A 19,178-nucleotide genomic window follows, 5' to 3' on the forward strand; every position below is an offset into this window, starting at 1 on the left:
GAATTTATCATTTACATGACAAACGTAGAAAAGTACAGGAGAAAACATTGTTCTTCTCATTTTATACATGAAGAACAGAGGCAAGGAGAGATGCAGATCAACAGATGTTTAATGTCATTGATGAGATTAAGGAAATCAGTGGATTTTTAAGTGAAGCAGAACATGATAGCCGTGCAGATTATTTGCGGAGGCCTTATATCAGGCACTTGTCTTCTCTTTTAAAACAGTTTATATTAAATCTTTGCAATGCCTGCTTTTTTTGACAAGATGTAAGTAGCTCTGCAACTGCAAGGCAGGTCTCACATTTGCTGCTGGGAGAGGGTCGATGCTTCTATGGGATTTAATCCCACTGTCCTGGGTCTATCGCTGCTCCCACTGCCACCACGTGTCTGGTGGTAGTCACCTTCCTCTCCTTTCAAACATTCCCTATTGCAGATACAAACCTCATCTATCTATACAGTTTCTACCACCTCTAAGAGTTCTTCAGTATCCAGTGAGCTTAAGGTCTTATTTTTTATTTTCTTTTTAACAGTAGGTTGAAATACACGGCACGCCCTGCTCCAGCCCCTGTCCTCCTTTCTCAGATTCCTCCGAGTTATACAGCGGTCTCATTAAAAATCAGCAAAGCCTTTGGGACAGTCTTTGTCTGACTGGCACTTCACATCCACGGTTACATCACTCTTTGTATCTTTTTTCATTATTATTAGAAATAACCGGGTTTGTCTTTTTTAAACTCAATTTAAGCGTTGCCTCCGTCGCCACGAGGTTCATTTTGCTGCAGTGCTGACTGTGGTATTCCAGATTCAGCACGCACGCTTCAAGTTTGTTTATAACAGCGGGCCAAGGTGCCTCATAAACTTTATGTCTGATTCTGCTTCTTATGTATCAGTTGTGTTTTTTCAATTTTTCCCACTTAGCAAATGTTTTTTTCCTTGATACCCGATCAAATCTGCTAGGAGCTGGGACATAATTCCAAAATTTAATTTAATTCTAAATTACGCATGTGTTATAAGTATTTGCATACAGCTTAATTTGCTGTGAGGCCTCTCTCAAGAAGAGTTAACCAGTCGGAGACCTTCTCATACCATGGGGCTCCTAGAACACACAATATGCTGTACAGTCTGCTTTCGGATGGTTTCAAAGCCTGTACTTGCCAGGTGCTTCCTTTTTCCCATATTTTATTCTCACTTTTCTTGTTCTGGCAGTGACCTCACCTGGAGCAACGAGGCTGCAAGCCCTCCATAGGTCTTCACAGAAAGAGCAATTTGTTTACGCCTCATGTTCCCTGGGTTCCATAAAAGTACAAATGAAGAGTCTTATACTATTTTTCATCCTGCTGTGTGCAATCAAGCTAGAAAGTATCCCTTACTCAGAAGAAACGGGGAAATTACCCCTGCGAACCTAACCCACCAGCAGTAATACGACATGAGGATCATTTTCCCCGACTCACTCACACTGTCGGTGCGGCGCTGGCTCTTCTCCTGCTGAGCTCCTCCAGCAGATCTGTAATGCTGCCAGTTTGCCTGGTTTGAAAGAAAAATCCTGAATATGAATGAAATGCAAACCTTTGCCACGAAAGTATATGAAATATTTTTAAAGAACTTTACATCACTTTATATATTGCGGAATTGACCCCATATATCCAGGAAGTCTAAAACTGAAATAGATTTAATGCAGCTGAGAAATAATCACAGGAAAGCATTTCGGATTCAGCCAAGTATGAAGTAAGGCAGTCTATTTTCTTCAAAGAAAGCTGAGTACCTTTCATTACATCCAACTACATCAATTATATGAGCTTTAATGGAAAAGGATTAAAAAGTACAAAGGTAAAACAAACAGCATTACTGCAATGTCCAGTGAGATGAAACGACTTCCCCACGTGGTAGGTACGATTGCAGAATTACTGAAAATAGGAAGAAAGGAGGAATGGAAGGAAAGATTTCATGTACCTTGAGCAGGCTCACTGCGACAGTGACATAGACCTGAGACACTGCAGCATTCTGGAAACTAGCCCCCACGTCCCCGTGCTGAACCTCATTGCCCAAGCCCAGATCGGAACTCCCTTTTCTGTATTTCCTATCTACTTCTAGCCAGAGGAATACATTCATACATGCAAAGTTTTAGATAACATTGCATTTCTTCAAGTTTCTTCAGATTGTTTCTGTGTTGTCCCAGATCATTTCAGACTATTTACCTCACTCTACTTTTAGCCACATATTTGTTTGGAGGATGAGTGCCATTCAGATCTGTATTCCTTAAAAGTTGGATATCAAGTTCTTCGTATGGCTAATTTGGGCTTCATTTGAAGCTGGGGTAAATCGCTACAACTCAGATGAAGTCAATAGGCATGCAGCTACTTACATCAGCTTTGTGTCAGTAAATACTGACAATATTGATCTCAAAGTTTTTCAGAACAAAAGATTTCTGAAGATGGATTAAACAACATAAATGCTGAGCTGTTTTGCTAGACTGCAAATGGCATAACACACGCTTTGTGTGACATCCCTGAATTATCCCTTCGTGGTAATGTTGACATTACATAGTATTGACTCATGGAAGAAGCTTAAATACCCTTTTAAGTTTTCAAGACTCTTTGACAAAGCACTATTTCATTAACAAAATGTTAATGGAATCCAGGAAGCTTGAATATACAGTATAGCCTGCTGCTTTCAAGAAGCTCTTTTCACTGGCTGAGGGATGTGACTACAACAGAGCAATGCAATTCTTATTTTTAGGCCAACAGAAAAGGAAGCATCTTGAGCAGAGCATTCATTGGTTGACAAAGAAGGACCCAAGGGTACTTCCACAGTGCTCCACTGAAGGGCTACCACACCTTCTGCTGGAGAAGGTCAAAATAGCACAAACAAGAAAATACATAATGCAACTAGGAGAGATAGCAAGGTTGACATTGGCTTGGAGCTAAGGTTACTTATTTCTCTAGAAGAGAAAGACCTAGAGAGCATTGGTATGATGAATGGCTCTAAGTATCCTGCTAAGGACATAAATGGTTCTCAAATAAGTACAGGATATTATATTTGATGGGCTTACAGCAAGAACAGATCCTGGTTTTCAGGTTCTTGGTCGAACCCAGAGCAGGGACTTGATGGTGAGATTTGAGCAGTGCAGGCAGAGGGAACGGCCTCACCAAATGTCCTGTGTCACTTCCCAGATGATGGGGGCAAATGCTAACGTGAAGGGGTAGAGTCACACGAGGGATTGGTTTCCACCCCAGCCAGAGCATTTCACCTGCAAAGAACAGAGAGCAGGTCCTCTCCTGGTGTGGGTTCTTGCTGTCTGCTAGGAGTGGTTTCCATCACAGCACGCAGCCCGGTCACCATTGAGCAACATCCTGCAACCATAGATGAAAGAAAGCCTTGGATGCTGCAAAATGCTGACACCTTTTTTTTAATTGTCTTCTCTGAGGTCCAAAAGAGCAATAGATTGTTTATTAAGAACTACTCACAGATCTCTTTATCAGTAAACTATTTATAATGCAAACTGATGGTGACTGTGAAATCTTCCCAACACCTTTTCAACACTGACCTCCATATTGACATCGTTTGTAGGTCAAAACTTTGCCTGCAAGGTGACACACCTTTTCAAGAGTGAAGTTTACTCACACATTGAAAAGTCAAATTTCTGAAGTTAAGCTTTTCTGCTGTTTTCTGGCTTTGCAATTGCTTTAAGTAATAAGAAAAGTCATTATTAACAAAAGAGCTTAGAAGGGAAGGTCAGGGAAATACTAAGCCTCCGTCCTTTTGCTTGCTTTCTTCATTTGGCAGTACTTTGTGTGCCAACAGCTTCTACGTTTCTTCCTCAATAGCCTATTTCATCTTTAATATGGACTCACATAAAGTTACGAGTGGAAGAAGATCAAGGGCCACCTTACTGCCTGAAACTGCTTCTTTGCTTTTTTGTTTAGATTTCAAGCTCGTGAAATCCATAACAGTAAAGGCAACTTTGCTTGACTGCCCAGTAGAAGGCATTCAGAGAAATTGTCTGGGATAGAGGGAAGACTCGAGAGATGATTGTACACATCTGTGCGGTATATTTTAAAATAAATAAATTAAAAAGACAGTGGTACAGCTGCATATACAAGTAGCAGAGTCATTCAAACAGGGCGAAGCTGAGAAACACGCCTGCACTCAGGTACCAATGACTGGATTAAAAATGAAGTAATCCGGGTGTTAATGAGACCAGAGTCAGGAAGCCTCCTGAGACTACGCTCCACATCTGCCATCACCAATGTCATCTGTAGTTTTGCCTCTAACATTGATGGGATTGGGACGGAGGATTATAAAAGAAGAGGGAGATCCTCAGCTGACAAGTCTGACTGATGGACAAAGAGCTTGTTCGCTGCCTGAAAACAGGCGTTTTGGTGCAATAGCGAAGCTTCGTACACATCTAACCAATTCCTAGGTAACCAAGTGCAAAGCGATCCTGAGGGTCACTACTGTTGCCAGGTTGATGCTCTCCTTAACAGCATCTTACCCTCTTGGTTTTGGTTTTTTTTTAATTCGAGTCAAATTACCTCCGCCTCAAGAGGTGCACAACAACGACAGCGTTAATTGCAGTCTGATGCCCCAAAGAGAAGAAAAATATTCCTGTAAAAAGGGACAAAAGATTTCATGTCAAGATGAATGCAAAGCGTAGATGATTCATCTCTCCAAATGCCTTGATTGCTACAAAAGGAGAGGAGGAAAGCTGCACTGCCTGAAGAGTCCTTGGCTGCACCGCACCAATGGAAAGCAGCCATGCAGATCCTTTACTCAGGGGATTTATTCCAGCATCAGGCAATTCCACCTTTCAATACACCACCAAAACACAAGAGAAAAGTGAGCAGAACACATCCTTGGCAGGCAAAGCACCCCCGGGTCCGTCCTCCAGGTGTAGCTGTTAGAGGGCCCTCCTTCAGCTAGAAGGATTTCCTCAAAATCTTGGTGCAACTAAATTAAAAATACAAGATTGAGAGTTTTCAAGAATAAGCAAAGTCTTGAATGGTTGCTGTGGAGATAATAGCCACACCAGAATCAGCAGAGTTTAACCTCTGCACGTGATGAGTGCCACCTATGAGCAGAGGATCCAGGTGAGCTCTCAGGGCTCAATATTCCCTCTCATGTGAAATTGTAATAACCTAATAAAAGAGAAAGGAAGAACTCACAGAACATTCCTCAAAAGTTTCATGGAGAATTCTGAAAGTTTTGGTATAAAACAATTTAAAGGAATTACAGAACAATCAAAATTCAAGGGAATTATAAGAAGAAAGACATTTCGATCTTGACTGCAAAGTATTGTGTTCAGTCAAGGACGCTGAACTTTACGATCTCGCTGGGGTCACGAATTTTCCACATGAATTAACAGACACCCATTGAGCTTTGGCGACCAAGCAGGATTTTTATCCTGGCTGAAGATCTGCCCCACAATGTTCGCATCCCATTGCCAGGAAAGCATCTCCTACCCTCCAGATAGCATTGGTCAAAGCTCTCTGTGAATGACCACTTTATAGTGTGAGACACTTACTATGCAGTGGGTCACTGGTAGCAGGGTTGAAAAAGGGACATTCAGATCTAAAATCAGAAGCCTCTATAGTCAACGCTGAAAAAATTAGCTCTGTCTCAAAGGCTCTTATAGACCTAGGAGGATCAACGCGTTCAAAGAACAGATTGCTGCAGTATGTTAGCAAAGGTTAGGGAAAGCTGGAAACCTTAAGGCCTTGCAAATCAATCTGTGTATCGCACAAAAGTTTCTCCTCTTGAAACCTGAGACAAATGCAGATTGTATTTATCACACTTTTTAAAAAGCTGCTAATCAAAATCTCTCGCTGTCTTTGGAACAAGACTACAACACCCCAGAGAGACAAAGACAACTGGAAGGCAGAAGTTCTGCAGAAGGGACATTTTACTTCTAAAACTCCACCTCATCCCCCCTGTGATTACACAGATATCTAGTACCCTGACAACTCGGTATACTCACACACATATTTTTCTTCAGCTGCCACATTCAGCCAACAAGCGCTGCGCCTGTGGATGGGGAAAAAAGCCTTTTTTTTTTTTCAAAAAATTCCCTCAACTACATCTGCAACTGCATTAACATCAAACTCACCAGACACAGCAGGCACTATGTGATGGGATTTTTCTTTACCAATCATAGGAAAGAAGTTGAGTTGAGCCGAGTTGAATTGAGCTTAACTGAGTTGAAGCCACCCTCCTACCTGCCACTCAGGCACCTCTCTCACCACCGGTTCCTCGAGGAGGAAGTTCATTACTTGGGAAGAAAAACACCTGTGTACCATCAGACACTGTAGATTTTCTAGAGGTAAGAGGGTACTTACCCTCTCTGTAGTAGAATTTTAGGAATAAGTCTTTTTTCTTTGTCTCTGGATAGGTCTTTAAGTCAAGAGATGAAAGAACCAAGGAAAGGTATGCAAAAACTGATAATCCCAACACAAAGACCTTCCAGTCATAAATACTTGTCTTTCTTAGTATAATATGCAACCTTCTATATACTGTTCTGTTTCAGGCACATCTAAGTACCCTATAGAAATTACCGTATGCTTTTATTCCTAAAGAACTTCAGATGGGTTTGGATCCATCGCCATTCCTCACGTCAGCCACTCTACGGAGAGTTACACACTTTGTCTGCTCAGTTTTATCAAATAGCTATCCCTAGGTTTTATTAATTCTCACAGGTTTGCAGAAATTACAGAGCTCTTGTGCTTATTCATAGATTATACCCCAACTTATATCCATTTTCTGTAAAAAACATGAGCTGCTTTAGAGATAGATTAGATCTTCTGGTGCAGGTACTTCCACAGGAAGGGTACCCCCAATCTTGCCTTGCTGCTTGCACCTCCTATTTCTCTGTCATTTGTGTTTGCTGGGATTGAAACTTAAGGAGAAGCTTTTTTTGTTGTCACTGATAACTGCATTCCCAAGGGCAAACAATTGATTTGTATTGTTAGTCTTTCACTTCTTGGATGTTCTGCAGCCTGAGTTGACTTCAAACCATCACTCTTCAAACAATTTTACATCTGTGGGATTAGTAAGCATCCCTACATATTCAAAGAAGAGAAAATCTGAACTTGAGAAGAAAATGAGAGAGAAAAATGGTTACTGGCATATTGCTATCCCTATCCAGTGAGGGGTTTTGCTCCCTTTTCCATAAATCACAACATTTTTGGAAGAGCCAACAGAATCGGCCGTTATAGAAAGCAGTGCAGTACCACAAACGCACTCGGCAGCAGCCTATCCAAACCCGAGCAGAAGGGTCGTTGGTGGACAGAAAATACGATGTTCAGAGGAATTTCATTCCAAAACTACCCTGAATCAAGATGAAGAAGATTACAGTATTTTAACAGGGTTATGCGGCAACTCAACCAAACCTTATGTGTCACCATGGACTGGATAGCTTTGTTCAGACAAACTGTGATTTCAGTGGTGAGAGCAGCAGAGGTCTCAGCAAACAAGTTGGAGCTCATGCGCATGAGGCTTTGGAGAGGAACAAGCGAAAATTTTAGAGGGAGGCTAGAGCAATGGGATGCTCAACGTCGGCAAAAGCCTTCCCGACAGCAGGCAGCGAGCACACCCCAGCGTGTGTACGTGCACGCGGTGTAGCTTAAAACAGAGCAAGGGTCCCCAAACTGGCAAGAGCCGGGTTCCTCTCCTCACCCAAGGTGAAGTGGCTTTATCAGGGGTATGATGGGGCTCTCTGAAGGTACATAGCTGCATCCTAGCGTCATCGAGACAACAGGCAGCACTAATTAACTGCTGTTCACAACAGCTTTCCAAAATACCTTCCCCTCCCATAAATTATGTTGTATACTACATATATATTCGTATGTATGTGAAGGCATACAAAACATCCACTTCCCCAACATACATAAATCACATTAAAAACACTCATGTGTAAGCGCAGGCATGTGCACGACTTTAGGTTTTGTACTTTCAAATGAAGAAAAGGAGAACAAATACTTAGCACACATATGTACGTTTCCTCCTGAATATTATGTTATTAGATCACATATAGCAGTTCTCCTTGCTCTGTAAAAGCTGCCTAAGAGGTACAGTGCGAATCAGAGCAAGCCCTGGCACAGAGAAGGAAAGCTCCCGTTGCACCCAGAGCTCTGGCCGTGCAGCACAGCCACCCTGAGGCCAAACAAGCCCTGTGTGGCATCTGCAACATCAGTCCTGTGAGCCCATGCTTCAAAGAAACAGCAAAATCCGTGCAGAGGAAGCACCTGCTGAGCAGTTGGACCGTGCCAGGTTGGGTTGGGGACTGCACCTCCTACTATCCCCCCTGCAGCACAGTTACCGCTTGGCCCACCTTGGGTGGCCCAGGCCCTGGAGGTCCTCTCTACCCTGGCAGCTTTAGGGATGCAGGAGGTGGTTTCCATCTTCAGACACTTCCCTTTGGAGCACTTCAGCCACCTGTTCGACATAGCAAAATATCCTGTCCGTTTAATGATGCCATCTTCACTTTTTTTGTTTTACCTGTTCTTATTCGGGATTGATAACATCAACAAATTATTTCCCTGTAAGGGGATGTCTCTCCCATCCAGTGGTTACAGCGAGCTGGCAAAGTGACCTGACTACAACCACAGCCACAAAGTGGAGCTTCTTCAGCATCCTGCGCTCATCTGGATTCCTTTCATAACCTCCATTTTGCAGACGTAAGTCTGTAAGGCAATTCATTCCATGTAGATATATAACCCACTGCTCCTACAGATGAGGCACATAGGGGTGGCAGCGCAGGAGAACAATATACACAAGTGGGATTGGCAACTCTGGCTCCTCTTAATAATACTATTCCCAAACGCATCCCAGTTCAGTACCACAAATACATGAATATATTCAAAAACTTGTACCCAAATGTCTGCGATGTGTATTGTTTGCATTGCAAATTATTTAGAACAATGCACACTGAAAATACAACAAGTATAAACAAATATAATTACTAAAAAGCCTCCCCAAAAAAACTACCTGAAACATGAGTTTTTCCACATTAGAAAAGGAGAGAAATAAGAAATGAAAAAGACAGCAAGGAACAGCTACACAACCAGAGCTCGCTAGTCTAAAAACGCCCTTGGAAGAAACTTTTTCAAGGTTTCTCTGTTTGTTTTATTTCTGTTGTTTTATTTGTTTGGGGGTTTGTTTTTAAAACGAGCAAGGATGAGGATAAAAGGAAACTCATTCCCCACTAAAGGGCCTCCCACGGACCAAGCGGGATGGCCCGCTGACTCCAGCCACGGCGCTGTGACCTCTGCGACGGGGAGGCATGTGGGCAAGGTTCAAGACAATGATTCTCACTGGTGGCGAGGCAGATGTCACAGGGAAAACAAAAGAATATCCAACCCCTTCTCCTTGTGTAGGTCTGACTGCATCACCTGCATCCTACACACTAATCCGTTGGCCGGGATTGCGTTTCCAGACCCCTGGGGGCACAACACCAGCCCACCCCAAAGGAAAAAAAGACAGGAGATAAAATCGCAGCCTGGAATTTCTATCCTGTAAGAAATTCCAGTATTTTCATGAGTGCAGAAGGGTAATGAAATCTTAAAAGATTCCTGGAAAATAGAAGTTAAGAAAACATTTTATGAAAATATTACATTTTAATAGTATGCAGTTGGAGTCTGAAGATGTTAAAATGATCCAAATGTAACAAAATGTGAGAAAAGAACATGAGAAACATAAAATCTACACTATAAATAAAAAAAGACCAGAAAACAAACAAACAAAAATGGTAAAAACCTGAAACCTTAAAAAATTAAAACACTTCAGCATCATCAAAATGTAACACTTCACAGTATACCAACCGAGACAGAAGTCAAATGATGCACTGGAACACATTTTGTCTCAGAACTGACTATATTCAATGAAATTCCAGTGGAAATTTTCATTTTTATTCAAGCTGGATTTCAGATTCAGAGCTGTTTAGACATTTTGACTGCCTATACCTGAGAAAATTGCTGCCACCCCAACCTCCTGTGCAAAGGTGATGCAGGTGAATGCTACTCATTCTTACCAAAGGAAAGCCTAAGACCTATATTTTCTATAAAATCAATGTTCTTGGCTTATTTCTCAGCAAAAAAATGGCTTAAGGAGAAGCAAAGCAAAGCTATTGTTACTAAGACTTTCTTACAGTAAGAAACCATACTACAGTGCATTTACTGGTATGCTATAAAATACCATAAATCATTCTGACAACATGATACTTGTCAAAATAAAGGCACAAAATACATCCTGGAATAAAATATCCTCAATCTTATTTATTTGTTTGCTCACTCGTGCCATTTGGCTTTTCTCAGTGGGTTTCCCAATCGTTAGGTTGAATTAGTGAGATTCTGCTGTAAAAACATAACCATGTGCATATTCACAGGCTCACACACACCAATTCTCTGCATATAGCACTGTGCGCTCATTCAAGAGAACTAAAAATAAAGCCTTCGCAGGACACTTCAGTTTTCCCGTAATTTTTTTTTTCCCTTTTCCTGCATTCTTCCCCCTTCTCCCCATCAAATATTTCACTGCTGCTCAACGGTGGCTCAGTTTAAGGGAGTCCTGCATGGAAGGCTCCTTCAGCTGCTTAGCCCAACAGCATAAATTTGATCTCGTAATTAGTATTCAGCTCAGCATCTTGGATAGAAACCAATGTTACAGCCAAGAGGTGGTTTAAATCACATAAATCATAGATCAATGACAGAACTCTAAGCACTGGATAGATTACAAAAGTAAGCTTTAGTTAAAAATAGATTAACCATTTCCCTGCAGGAATTCCTTCAAAAAAGCCCTGAATATAAAACAAATAAAATTAAATCTGATAATTTTTGTTTCTAATGTATGCATATACTAGATTAATTGTTCTTTCCCTTGACGGTTACACGCTGATTAAAGAAATGTGTTAACATGCTATTTCAATGGAAAATATTGTAAATTGTGGAGACTTTAATTTTTTTAATGAGTCTTTAATAGCCAGAAAGAACATACCGGCGATGTTGTGTACAGCTAGGATTATAGCAAATGTCACAGCAACTAACAGATACTTCTTTACTTTCTGTTTTGATAAAAAGGGTAAAAATCCTTCCCAAGCCAAGAAAAATGTTTTTGAGAAGTGTTTTTAAAGTATTTTATGCTTTTGAATTCCGGCTAATGAAGCGCCCAGTCCTAAGGAGGATCACAAGCCATCTGCTATCCTGATTTAAGCACCCATGGGGGTACTCAGCATCTTAAAGTATTGTGCCCAAGATCACTAAATTGTTCATAGGTCAGAGGAAGAAGAAATACGAGGCTGAATTCCTTCCCCTTGACGAAGGAATGAAGGAAGGTTTGGCTCCTGCAATCAGACTCTCCACTGGTGTAAACCAGTGTTACACCAAATGAGGGTGTACCAACGGATGCAGATCGTGTCAACCAGGAATCCGCCCTGCAGATTGAGAACTGCAGAATACAAATTAAACGTACATGCTTTGCTCCTGTATGTTTCACTGTGTCATCGTCTCATGAGGTCTTTTTATCAAAAGGAAAAAAAGAACCAAACCCACCACTTTTCAGCATCTGAAGGAAAATTTGCATGTCTGTTTTCTTAGTTGCAGAACTGAAAGCGAGAAATGCCTTAGCAGGACCTCAGTCATTCCTCAGGCTGGAGAATTGCACAGTTCCAAGCCATCACGGCTGGAATAATGCATTCAAATTCCTCCTGCTGACTGGCGGGCACACAGGAGGAAGAGAGCCTTTTAAACACACACAGTCCGAGGCAGTTCAAGTGACATCAAACAGATGAAAAGCAGCCTGAGCACCAGGCACCCAGTCCTGCTCTTTAAATGCAGTTTATAATTAGTTAGTAAATAATCAGAGAGAAACCCCAAATTTCAGATACCTGAACGAACAAAGTTTGATCAAATGGAGAATTGAAAATACTGGAATTCACCCCAATAAAAAGCTGCACAATTCTTGAATGGTAGAGAACATTTTAACCATGATATAATGAACCCAAACTTCCTCAACAACAGTACCTGGCAGCATAGTTAACTTCCCACAGATCATAAAAACGAGAATACAATTGCTACTGCCATCTCTAGAATTGTAAAAATACATAGTACTGAATTTATAGGCACTTATATTTGTTTTCAAATACTTTAGATCCATCAAAAAGAATATGTCTAAACTTTCAGTCCTTTATGGAATTTACTTTTGATTTCCAAGGCCTTCTCTCACCATAAAAAGAAGTGAAAAATCAAGCACTCAGCGGCTGCTCGCGGAACAGCCTCCAGATTTCAAAACTGGCACCTTGAGTGATGAAAAGCTGCAATATATGCAATCAAGAGACAGATTCAAACAATAATAACTAGCGCAGGCTCCAGGGCACAGCAGAACGTGCCACTTGCTTCAGACCCAGTCCTTTAAACATCAGTCCTATGAGTAGGTCAGCGGAAAATAGATGGGACCGCTCGTCTGAGTATAGACTGCTCATATAAGGAAGTTTTCACAGGATCAGAGAATGGTTTGGGTTGGAAGGGACCTCAAAGCCCATACAGTCCCACCCCATGGCATGGGCAGGGACACCTCCCGCTGGATCAAGGCCCATCCAACCTGGCCTGGAACCCCTCCAGGGATGGGGCACCACCACTGCTCTGGGCAAAGAGTTCCAGTGTATTCTCACCACTCTCGTAGTGAAGAAATTGCTCCTTATGTCCAGTCTAAATCTGCCCCTCTCCAGTTTATACCCGTTCCCTCTGGTCCTATTACTACAACGGCTGAATATTTGCTCAGGTACTGAAAAATGTGCATCAAGTTTAGTACAACTTAAAAAAAAAAATAGAGGAAAAAAAAAAAAAGAAAAAAGAACGCCTTGTAATAAGCCAAATTGTCAGAGAGATGTCAGGGTTAATTTTTAAAGGCACATTTCCCTCCAGCAACAATTCTCTTTAATTATTTCAATGTGAAACACATTATCAGACATGTTCGTTCCCTGTTCTCAGCTCGTAGAGGCTGACACAAGATAGGTACAAGATGTTAAATTTTCAGTGCTGATGCTCTCACACAGAGGTGCTGGGAACCCCGCGCCCTGCCGGCTGCGCTGGGAGGAGAGGGTGGGCAGCACCTGCTGCACCCCCAGCCTCCAGCTCCGTCTAACGAGCTCCTGGGGTTACCACCTCAGAGTCACCGAAACGGGGAGAGGATTTGGTTGAGGAAAAGCTGCAGGATTTCAGAGTATGGCCCTTGACACATAAACAGGCACCGAGCCCTCGGTCACATTGTTAGAGGGTTCTCGGGTAACCCTCACACACACACCAGCCTCTCAGAGTATCTGCGCGAAAATGTTTCCAGCCTCTTTTTTTTTTATTTTCACTTTGAGGTTAAATTGCTGTGTGGAATAGCAGAAATCGGGCAAAGTCCGGTGAGAAAGCTTTCATTGCACTGCTGTCCACAGAGCTGCTGCAGGACACGCTCGTGTAGGACAGTGCTTCAGCAGCTTATGAGAAACACTTTACTCTCCTCAGTAAGAGATACTAAGAGAGACCTAAAATAAAATATCAGCTCAAAGATATGAGTGATGGGTCAGATTTCAATATGTAAAAGAAACTTTGATCTAATGAATCTGTTCAGCGTCGCAGCTTGAATATTTCAGGTGGTGAAGGTGTGGTTTCTATTTTCTAAGAACATTTCAGATTTGAGAGACGCGTATGTAAACTTCTTAAATATGCCTGAACTCTACTGATCTATTGAGTCAGGGAGCAAGGGAAGTCTAATCCTTTTCTTGAGAAGGAAGGCTGGAAGGGAAGAAGCTTTGGACCAGCTCTATCAGATCGGCTGTAATCTAATGGTCTTTTTTTATACCACCTACAGTAAAACTCACTATATAGCTAGTCATAAGATTAAAAGCTTTTCAAGTTGCTGTCTTGGGAAATTTCTTTCAAGGAAATTACTACAAAGCCTTGTTTTAGTGTGTTCCCCTACTGTGTGTCCTACTGTGCTTTTTTAATAAGGAAAGCCATCCATCCATAGAGGTGTATCCTGTTCTCCATGCTTGAGTGTCTAACAGCAGGCACATACAGCAGACACACTGATGTTTTGCCTCTTTAATTTTCACTCCATAATGTTGGTGCCTGGTTCTCCCGACTGCACCTTCAGAGCGGTTTAATTATGGGCGTGCACAGAATTCTGAGAGGGGATTCTCAGCAAGAAAAATTCAGTCGTTGTGCACAAGTTTAATAAATAAAGATATTTGGATTTTTTTTACCATAGAAGAAAACCCTGCCATGCAGTTATCACTGGATGGAAATTATGATAATATTACCAAGAGGAAAAAAAAAAACCACAAATACTTCATGACCAAAACAGAAAAGGGCACAGAGATGCTTCATTTAGCATTTAAAAGATGTTTAGCGCAGATATAGAGATGTTTCATATAGATACAGAGATGCTTCGTACAGATACAGAGAAGCTTCATTTTAGTCTTTAAAAAGACAACCTTATGCTAAATATGAAAGTATGGCAGATACATCAACATGCTTTCAAGCAAATAGGACACGGTCATAGGTTTCTACACTCAAACTCCCAACCAAATCAAAATAGCTCACCACACTGAATTTATCAGGGACTTTACCAACTGATTTTGATGAGTTTTTTTTAAGTCAAGTCAAGCAGCTCCCCAGTAAACGGTTACCGTACCACTCAAATATCAGACTTGAAATGGTTTTTTTGTAATAACAGGCCAGGTACCGGGTTATAAATGAGCACTGCTCCATTGACTTCAGACAGGCTATGAAAATTGATTCAATGGGGCACCATCAGTCCTCACCAGCTGAGTATCTGTCCCTGTAATCACAACTAAAAAGATTTTCTTAGTCAATTAAAGGCTTGAAGCCTTTACTCACTCATACAAAATCCCTGTTGAAGCCGGTGCTAACAATGCATTCATTTAAATCTTAACAAACTGCCGTGCACGCACTGCCTGGTGGCGCAGTCAGTGCTCTACATTGAAATATGCGCTCCCGCCATCCTAAGGCACTGAAGGAGCAATATGTACCGTTCCATACCGTCTCACGTGGTCCACGTGGTAATACCTGACTTCCCTCCGATTCTGACACGTTTCTTTAGTAACTGACAAAAAAATTAGCACATTCATTATTTTTGCTAACAGGAGTACGAGCTATACGGAGAAAACATGTACCTATGCTGACAGAATGGGAGTACTTTAATTTCCAAATTACATACATAAATAAATCAAGCCATATAACCTGATAAATGAAAGATTATGAAAATAGTAATATCCTGCAAAATCTTGAAAGGCATCATAATTCCTCAAACAATTATCTTCTGTCATATTTGTGAGTAGCCCATGTAGTTCCAGAACAGAAAATACAAATGTGCTCCTTTAAAATTCATGAAACCACTCATTCTGTCATAAAAGCAGGCATCTTTCATGGCTACTTATTTCACACAGTCTCATAACTAATACTGACAGATACTTGGAATGCAAAAAAAAAGCAAAAAAAAAAAAAAAGCACTGGACAAAGAACACGAGCTGCTCAATTCTTACATTTTAGTGTTTAAAACGGAAAATAAAATCATATATTCTACATCCTTGCAGAATTTCTGGTATAATTAAATTAAAATTTGCAGATAAAAATGAGATTGTACAAAGACTGGTGCTATACCGCTACCAGGATTGGGCTGTGCTGCATCCATGACAACAGGATGGAAGGTTGCTTTTAATACTATTATCTTACATACCCACAGCTGAATGCTAATGCAGCTATACTGAGGAAATCAAGTTTCAGATCTGTATCCACTGAACTTACATCCACTAGGCAGGGAGTTTAGAAGCCAGGCTAGCATACAAAGACTAATATTATAGCTCTGTCAACTCCCCAAAGGTCAGATATTTCAAAAGGTATACACAAATGTTAATTGTCAGGTAGCTCTGTACGGAAGACCAGAACCACGGCAACAATCAGGTTTTGTGACCATAAATTTCTTCCAATTTTATTTTATGAAATGGAGGTGTAGAAGAAAACAAAGATTTACCCTGATGGGTTTATGTTCTGAACACTGACACATGATGATGCTGTTTCTTATAAACATTGCCTCAGAAAAGATTTTACCTGTTTTCTTCAATGAAGGAGATGATAGAAAACGTGTGGGAAAGCAGCGGGACAGCTTTGTTTTCCAGCAGGTACCAATCATCCAATCGCCCCATCGTTACCCAGGCTGGGGGACGCAGGTCCCAATCCCCGCCTGCCCTTCGCCTCCACGAGGAACCCCTGTTTACGCAGAGGAACAGCGAGCTTCTGCGCGGGCACCTCCCCGTGGGCCCAGACCCTTCCACAGGCATGGCCGCCGACTTCTTAATTTGGCTTGTTCTGGATTTAAAAATACAATTTGCTATAAAATCATTAAAAAAAAAAAATCAAAAAAAAAAGGCAGATTACTGGGTTTGGGGGCAACTCGCTTAGTGTTTCCCAAACAAAAGAATTCCGAAATGCATTGTAAAATCAGTGCATCTCTTCCTCATTGGTGCCCACAAAATCATAGAATGGTTTGGGTTGGAAGGGACCTTAAAGTCCATCCAGTCCCACCCCCTGCCATGGGCAGGGACACCTCCCACTGGCTCAGGGCCTCCAAGGCCCATCCAACCTGGCCTTGAACGCCCCCAGGGATGGGGCAGCCACCACTGCTCTGGGCACCCTGGGCCAGGGCCTCCCCACCCTCATGGGGAAGAAATTCTTGCTGATGTCCAGTCTAAATCTGCCCCTCTCCAGTTTATACCCATATAAAACCAAAAACTCGTATAAATCAAAACAGTTCAGTAAGTCCCCAGGCAAAGAAGCCCTTTAAGACCTTGTTCTACCTTGTTCTACTAGAAGTGGTACTGTGCGACCGGCAACACTGATCCACCTTCCAGAAGGTGAACACAGCCTCACAAGCACTTTAGACTCTCCTTAGTGCTTTAAGTCATTTTCAGGCATCTTAACGCTATCTACTTTTTCTTCTCCGACCCACTACACCTCTGTGGAGAATTATGAACTATCTGAGCTACTGACCACTTTCCTACCGTAGGCTATAACCCATTGTTACCCAAATCCAACTAATTTATAAAGCACTGTCAAACACGCCGTCATACCCTAAAAAAATCATTTTTTATGTAGTATAAGGTCGCTGCAGGAACCTCTTGATCTGTCATGCTCTGTCTCCTGCCATAGTCAAGCATGGGGATGTTCTGGCAGATAAAAATGCCCCATTTTCTTGTGAATGCATTCATACTATATATTAAATAAATATACTAAAATAAATACTATATAAATAAATATGATAAGACAAGAAAAATAATCTGAACTGAATGAACTAAAACAATGAGAAGAGGCTCTTCTGGTGAAGCCTTCTCCAGTCTTTAAGGTGCACTTGCAGGACATCAAGGCAGCTATCGTGGAAATGAGGGTTCACTAACAAACCACTGCAGAAGTGCAGTTCCCAAAGGAGAGGGAGTTCCCCTGTGCAGAATACTCTTTGTCTCCAAAAGCATAACTTCAGTGGGGCAGCCAAAAGAGGCTTCATTTAAGGAAAAGGTGGCAGGGACAGTTACAACGATGAAGGCACTGGCCTCTATGTGGCAGAATGACAAAAAGTTGTAGCTTTTTATGGTATTGTAATTGAAAAAAACGTATTAAGTTGTTAGTGGAGTGTATTTAAGAAAAGCCCCACACATGGATGTAATAGAAAATTAATCCTCAGAGCCCAGAAAGTCCCTGAGGATGTAGAATCCATCATGAAGTTACCTCCTGTCCCAGATTTTCTTGTTGCTTGCCTCTGCTGACAACAGTTGTCTTTTCATTAGAGTATTTGATATCAATTTACTCAGACACCAGGGGCAAAAAAGGCTTACACTTTCTTCATCTGAAAGACACTGATCCACAGAATTAGTACTTTGAACAGATGCCAGGGTAAAATAGTGAAACATTTTCTAAACTAAACCACAGGTGGCTACAGCAAATTGTCCAAAGCCTCTCAGGGCTGCCCAGGCAGCCACAGCTCTCCTGAATTTCTGATGATTCTGGTATAGACAACATCCCTGACTGCAAAGGTATTTTCCCTCCAGCCAGCTCTTGCTGTGGGTCATGTTTCTAAACTAACCCCATAAAGAAAAACCATCATTTTTAATGCCTTCTCTCAGATAATGCCCATACTCCTGCAGCAGAAAATACAAGACAGTAGATGCCCAAAGTGCATTTTCAGATTAAAAATCCCTCCAAAGAGGTTAGCTTCCATTTTTGCATGTATTAAGCATCAAATTATCTTCACGTGACACAACAAATAACTTCAGGAAGGGTGTCTACCTTGTGTAATTTGACAAAAGATTTGACTACCTGCTGCTTCGTTTCCTAGGGTTGCAATAACCAATGGTGCAAAGCACCTGGAGAAGCCTCCATCCAACCAGCAATGACCCAGTTGGCCGAAGGTTATCACACAGCTTATTCCCAACTCACTTGGCATCTGGTGACACCTGTGGGTCATCCCAAAGATAGGGTGAAACTTTACCTGCTTCAGCAAGTTTTCACCTATTTCGGCTCATTTCTTTTTCAAGCCTTGGTTGTATTGAGGATTTATCACAAAAACCCTTACAAAAACCAAACTGCCCTGAAATGACTGGTTCAGCACCCACAAGAGATCCGATTTAGGTGCTCAGGTTAGAGCCCAATAAAAGCCCTGGCAGGGGGACAGCTTTGGCTGAGATGTTGCAGAGCTGCACTTTTCACTGTGCTTTCTCTGTACTCAGAGTTAGTCTTAAGCAAGAAGGTGACTCTGCAAATAAAGAAACGCTTCTGGACCTGAAACGAGCAGAACTTGTGCTTTGCTACAGCCAGAAGCAACCTAAAGTGGATGTCTAAAATTAGATAGCATTAATTTCCTCCTAAGCATCTGTGCATCTTGATGGAAGAGTAGAAAAAGAAAGTGGAGACTTGACAGGACCAGAAACACCCCCCTCTGTTTATCAGCAGGACACCTACACCACGGGAACCTCCATACTCAGTACATCACTGACCTATGATGATCCCTCACACACAGCAAAGATCTGTCAGGGTTTGGACTTGACGAAGCTACTAATAAGGTACAAAATAAGTGTCATTTTTATCAGAAGATTTGGGGATTAAACTGAGACAACCTACTTATTCCAGCAGAAAC

The 19,178-nt window shown here is 41.7% G+C and overlaps 1 long non-coding RNA gene across 9 annotated transcripts in view; it reads right to left on the bottom strand.

Annotated features, from left to right (window-relative positions):
* The window catches only part of LOC128853213 (uncharacterized), an 88,971-nt gene that overhangs the window by 35,548 nt on the left and 34,245 nt on the right, over positions 1-19,178 (bottom strand). For all 9 annotated transcript variants that reach the window (XR_008451536.1, XR_008451534.1, XR_008451532.1 and 6 more), the window contains exon 3: positions 1,455-1,523. This is a non-coding gene — a long non-coding RNA (uncharacterized LOC128853213). The remainder of the gene's footprint in view (positions 1-1,454; positions 1,524-19,178) is intronic.

This window comes from Cuculus canorus, chromosome 10 (assembly GCF_017976375.1).
Source record: "Cuculus canorus isolate bCucCan1 chromosome 10, bCucCan1.pri, whole genome shotgun sequence".
In the NCBI taxonomy this organism is placed as follows: domain Eukaryota; kingdom Metazoa; phylum Chordata; class Aves; order Cuculiformes; family Cuculidae; genus Cuculus; species Cuculus canorus.